This window comes from Suricata suricatta, chromosome 15 (genome assembly GCF_006229205.1).
Source record: "Suricata suricatta isolate VVHF042 chromosome 15, meerkat_22Aug2017_6uvM2_HiC, whole genome shotgun sequence".
Classification (NCBI taxonomy): domain Eukaryota; kingdom Metazoa; phylum Chordata; class Mammalia; order Carnivora; family Herpestidae; genus Suricata; species Suricata suricatta.
The window spans coordinates 41,456,794-41,463,100 of record NC_043714.1 but is presented as its reverse complement, the minus strand read 5'-3'; positions in this window follow the sequence as shown (position 1 = coordinate 41,463,100).

The following is a 6,307-nucleotide window of genomic DNA, read 5'->3' as shown; positions in this document are numbered from 1 at the left end:
GGCGCCGCGGCGAGGGTGGGGAGCGGGCCGGGCGGAAGGAGGGGTGTCGTCTTCGGGGATGGGGAAGGCGCGGAGAGGGAGCGGCCGCGAGCGCGGCCCCACCCTGCAGGCAGCCGGGGCGCTGGGGACCCTGGCCGGACGCCCTGCTCGCTGACACCCCGCTCCGCTCGATCCCTCCGCAAGCCCGGGCGGGATTCGGACTCCAGGGGCCTGGACCGCACCCTCTGGGGGAACTTGGAGGGATGGGGTTGGGAGAGAGCATCTCCTGAGGGAAGGGGGCACGGCAAGGGGACTATATCCTGAACTTGGGGTCGTGATCTGCAAGAGGCATCCATCAGTGACGGGGATGAAGAAAAGGTGGTGAGAATTGGGATCATTGGTGACAAGTGCCAGGACCTGTCTTGGCGGTGCCCAGAGCACCCACCAATGCCAATTCATAGCAGAGCGTCCACTGGCCAGGAACCAGACCAGGCCCGGGGGTGGAGAGGCAAGTAAGGATGCCAGGACGGAGGGGAATAAAGATTCTACCCTGGAGGAGGAGCAGAAAGAGTCTAGTTCAGACAAGACTTTTGAAATTATGGGCGAAGACGATTGCAACTTTGTGAAATGGGAGAACATGACCTTAGAGGTCCCTGCGGAACTCTGGAAGGGTGCAGATGACAGGATTGGTCAGTGGCAGGGAAAGGGCCTGGTACACCCCTCTGCAGGGCTACATGCCGACCAGCAGGGATGAGTGGGCAATGTACACCAGGCCAGCACATCTCCTAATAATGGATCCAAAATCCTATCCCCAAACCACTAACCCAACACACACCCAGATCAGGTTTTAACAAGCTGTGGAGCAGAGGCAGCAGAACTAATGAGTTTCAAAACCTTTGGAGGTGCCAGAGTCTGATAATGTAAGTGATTTTGGCTGCCTTTACTCCTAAGCTATCACTCCTATTTTATGATAGAGTTGAATTCCAGAATATAAATGAATACCATGTACAAAATCAATTCCTTCGAAAAGCTCCAGGAGTGGAAAGTAAAAATTCCAGGCCTAAAGCAAGGGGTTAACATATTCAAGCTATCCGGCAGCTCCGCGGTGTCATAATGCAGAGAAAGAATCTTGGCTTCATGCTCCCTGTCCCCCTGCCCTGCACCTTAGACCCACTAGGCACTCCTGGCTGCCTGCACAAATCAGAAATAGTTTCTCTGTGTATCTCTGGGAGGAGGTAGGTAGAGGTCAGAAAGCAGAGGAAAGTCTTCAGGAAATGTTTGGTCTCTGAAGTCTTGGATCCCACAGAAGAAAATTCTTCCTGAGTCTGGGCCAGTGAAAATCCCCGAGGAGCTGGGGAAGTTGAGTTGCAGTTTATGGAAACTTGCATTTAAAATGTGTTGCCTTATTTCCAAGACACCAGTATGATCCAGTAATTTACCAAGAAAACAACAGCAATTCCAAAATCCCTCCAAATTGTAAGGGATTCTAACTAAGTAACTGATTCCAGGGATTCTAGTATATGCCAACTAAAATGGGTGTTTTCCCCAGAGAGTTCTATCAGAATTCTCCCGAATAGGAAACCAATGTATGAAGCACTCCTGGGGCCAAGTCAAATAGGCCAATGAGTTGTTCTACCTTGTGGAATGATCTTCAGATCTGCCAGAAAAAATGAAGCAAAAGTGAGCTCAACATCCTGAAATATCAAGTCAGGAAAAACAATGCCTTTATTTCCCAGTTACCTAGGAGGTGAATGCAAGTTGATAACAATAGTGGCTCTTGGGGGAAGCCCAGATTTGCCTTTTCTACCAGAGAGAGGCCTTGCTACCAGCTTAGTACACAGAGAATCTTATTCAGAAGAAGTGTCAGGTTAAGATACTTAGTTCTCATGTGGGCTATTGCACAAGTGGACAAGAATGAGGGCCTGGAGTATCTGAAGGTCCAAGAGTTAGTTGGAATCGGAGCGCCTGGGTGTCTCCGTCAGTTAAGCATCTGACTTTGGCTTAGGTCATGATCTTGCAGTTCATGAGTTTGACCCCACGTTGGGCTCTGTGCTGACAGCTAAGAACCTGGAGCCTGCTTCAGACTGTCTTCCTCTCTGCACTTCTCACACTCACACTCTGCCTCCCTCTGTCTCTCAAAAATGAATGTTAAAAAAAATACAAAAATTAAGGGTGCCTGGGTGGCTCAGTCGGTTAAGCATATGACTCTTGGTTTCAGCACAGGTCATGATCTCACGGTTTGTGGGTTCAAGCCCTGAATCGGGCTCTGTGCTGACAGCTCAGAGCCCGGAGCCTGCTTCAGATTCTGTATCTCCCTTTCTCTCTGTTTCTCCCCTGCACATTCTCTGTCTCTCTCTCTCTCCTTCAAAAATAAATAACCATTAAAATGTTTTTTAAATACAAAAATTAAAAAAAGAGTTAGTTGGAATTGATAACAGTTTAAATTCCTTATACCTAGAAGCTTTAACAGTTTCAAATCTCATTCTCTCTCCACATGTGGTCTATTGTGGAATAAGGATCGAGGTGGGAGGGAGACGAGTCACTTGACCCAGACCTCACAACCATGACTAACCTCACATATAGACTTTTGACATATGAATTCATTTATTCCCTGTAAACATTAAAACTTTTTGTTTTGTTTCATTTTGCTTCCTAAAGGGCAGGTTGAAATGGAACTATTACATGGAAGGGGACCAGAAACCAAAGAACAGACAGGTTGGTTCACAGACCCATAACCTAAAGTGAATCTTGTACTGAATGGGTGAGGAGAAATGTAAAATTGCAGTGTCACCTCACTTCCACTGTGTCTCTCAAGGTGGTTGATGACATGTGAGTCCCACGTAAGCTGCTGGAGCCGCTCACTCTCTCATCGAGGAGAAGGGCAGGATCTCTCAGCTGCGAGAGGAGGCATTTCCCCTTTGGGCCAGCTGCCCGTGGGTTGGGATGGGAGGACGAAAGGGGGCAATGCGAGGCAGTGGCTGGGTTTGCACCCCAGCCCAGGACCGTGCTGCCTTCCGGACGCCCCGTCAGCAGGGACAAGCATTTCCGTGTCCGGAGAATTCTCCTTGAGGACAGGCCGGCCGAAGGCACTGTTGTCCCAGGTGAAATGATTTCTCAAAAGACATACTGTCCCGTGTTGGAAACATAAGACGAAACTGAAAAGGAAAAAAAACTATAGCAAGTCAAAATTTTATTTATGAAAACACATTTCAAAAGGACTTAAATGTTTTTATGTGATTTTGAACTTAAACCTGGCATTCTGCTTGTTTCCTGACATTGCCCTAGGCCATGCCGTGGAAGGGACTGGGCGGCTATGGCCTTTACCTGGAGTTCAGAGCCTTGTAATGTTTGTGAAATCAGGTTGATGAGGCTCCCTACAAAAACGAGATGATAGCATGGAGTGGGGAGTTTGAATGCACAGGCAAGAGTGAGTAGACATCAGACTTGTTTTCTGGGATATTGGCAAGGCGTAAAACACTGGAGACTAGTTTCCCTTCTGAGCGGAGGGTTCATGGAAGCATCACTCAGCGACACAGATTGTGGCTTCCTTCATCCCTAAACCTAGGAATTGGCACAAAGAGGTCTGCTGTTAGAAGCCTCAGCCCTGCGACACTCACCTACCTACCTTCTGTCAGCGCCATTAATAAGTCTATGTCTACATTGGCCCCCCGGTGTTTAACCAGATTTCAAGATATTTGAGCAACGACTGTGTGTATCTATTCTACAAAATCCTCTAGGATGCTGGCAGAGCTCAAAAATGGCGATTCAAGAGTGACAAATATAACAACAATATCAGAAATCAGGACTTCTCCATGTTCTCTCTTGCTGAAGAAAATAACTGAGGCGCCGTTATGACTGGGGCCCCACAGCAGGGGAGACACTACAGATAATCCAGTGGGAAGAACGAGGCAACGGACACACCGTGGAGAGCCACAAAAGATCATAAGACGGAGAAAAGCAAGAGGCAATGCAGCAGAGTGAACAATTTCCTTGGGAAACCAGTCTCTGAAAAGAAGCAACGGAAATGTCTTGACTCATGTAAAACAAGAATTGACAAAGCAACTCCCAAGTACAGAAAGTGCCAGAACATTACTGGTTGCATGTTATACTATATGTGAACAAAAAGAGCTTCAGAAGAGAATTCAATAACCAAAGTTCTAAAGAGTTGAACATTTCTTTTAGTTAGAGCAAAGTGTCTAAGACAACTCACCATCCCTGGCCAGGTCAAATGAGAGAGCACTGACCAGTACTGCCTCACGCTCAGCTCCCAACTACGCACAGGGACAGAATGGTATGTCAGAACCATTTCTGAAATCAATTACAGGCATACCTCAGAAATATGTGGGGTCGATTCCAGATCACCACGATAAAGCAAGTCTATTAAGTGTGCAAAGCGCTATGTCTAAAAAATGTACATACTTTAACTTGAAAAGATTTTGTCACTAAAAACTGCTAACCATCATCTGAACTTTCAATGGGTTGTAATCACTGATCGCAGGACTCCAAAAGCACAAATGACACAGGAAACATAGATAAATTGGAATTCATAGAAATTAAAAGCTTTTGTGCTTCAAGGGACACCATCAAGAAAAGACAACCCATAGAATGGGGAAAATCTTTTGCAAATCCATTTGTATCTAGAATATGTAAAGAATTCTTAGAATTAATAATAAAAATGCAACCCAGTTAATAAATGGTCAAAGTTTCTGAATAGACATTTCTGCAAAGAAGATATTCAAAGGGTGGATTTGCAAGTGAGGAGATGCTCAACGTAATTTGCCATTAGAGAAATGCCAATCAAAACCATAAGACATCACTTCACAGCCACTAGAATGACTGTGATAAAAAAGACTGGCAAGTGATTCTGTCAAAACCTGCGGTCCAGTGCCCACCCCTGCACCACCCGGTTCCCATGGCCCTGTCGTGAAACAATGGGAGAGACGGTTCCTGGTAGGCTACCGCTCCCAGGGCACTGCACAGACAGCAGACTGAAACCCACCCCATTCTTCCTGTGAAAAAGGCCTATTTACTTGTCCTGGAACTGCTCCATGGGCAGGCTTCAGGTTTATCAAACATCCAGGAGCTATGGAAGTGCTCTCAAGGAATGCAAGCTGGGGGGACACCATATTTGCCCTCTCCCTTGACCTCACTACAGCTTGTCAGTATCACCCAGCAAACGCCTTACACATTTGTCTGGCCCCGCCATTTTGCAACCGTCACCAAGGAGGCACTTCCAGATCACCTGGTCTGGAGGCCAGCAGCATTTACAGTTGTGGTCTCATAAGTCTGTATGTATTTGAATACCTTAAAACTTGCCACCTCAGGGACCAGATTCCCATCAACCGGAAACTAGGTGTGGATGGAGGTCCCTCCCTCTGGAACGCACAGGTCTTGGCATTCCTCAACAATGGGGACCCATCAAGAACAAATCAGGCTGCTTAGACCATCACAAGGGTTCAAGAGACAACCAAAAGCCAGCGCAAGTTTCAACAATAAGTTTCATCTCCTACGCAAGACCACTCCTTCAAGATAGAGAGGTGGCTGTTTCATCTAATACACCAAAACAAACACAGAGAGTCAAGCACAGGAATGTGTTCAAACAAGAGAACAAGATACAACTTCAGAAAAAAACCTTAACGAAGCAGAATGAGAATTCAAAGAGTTCAAAGTAATCATCATAAAAATGCTCACCAAGCTTGGGAGAAGACTGGATGAACACAGTGAGAACTTCAATACAGAGAAAATATACGAAAGTACCAAACCGAAGTCATAGAGCAGAAGAATACAATCACTGAACTGAAAATACACTGAAGGGGCTCAACGGCAGACTGTATGAAGAAGAAAGGACCAGCAATCCAGAAAACAGGACAGTGTAACTCACCCAAACAGAGAAGCAAAGAGAGAAGAGGATTTGAAAAGTTGGGAGGTCATGTAAGGGAACTATGGGATAACATCAATGGAATAACATTCCTTTTATATGGGTTCTTGAAGGAAAAGAGAGACAGAGAGAAGCAGAAAACTCATCTGAAGAATCTATGGCTGAATTCACATTCCTCTCACGTGCACATGGATAAAGATGGGAAATAACAAGTCCTGGTGTGGTGTGGAGAAATCAGAGTCCTCGCACATTGCTGATGGGAATACAAAACGGGGCAGCCACCACGGAAAACATTTTAGCAGCTTCTCAGAAAGCAAAACATACAGTTATCACATAACCTGGCAATTCTACTCCTAGGTATATACCCAAGAGAAATGAAAACATAGGCCCATACAAAATCTTATATACGAATGTTCATAGCTGAATAATCCATAATAGGCAAAAAGTGGA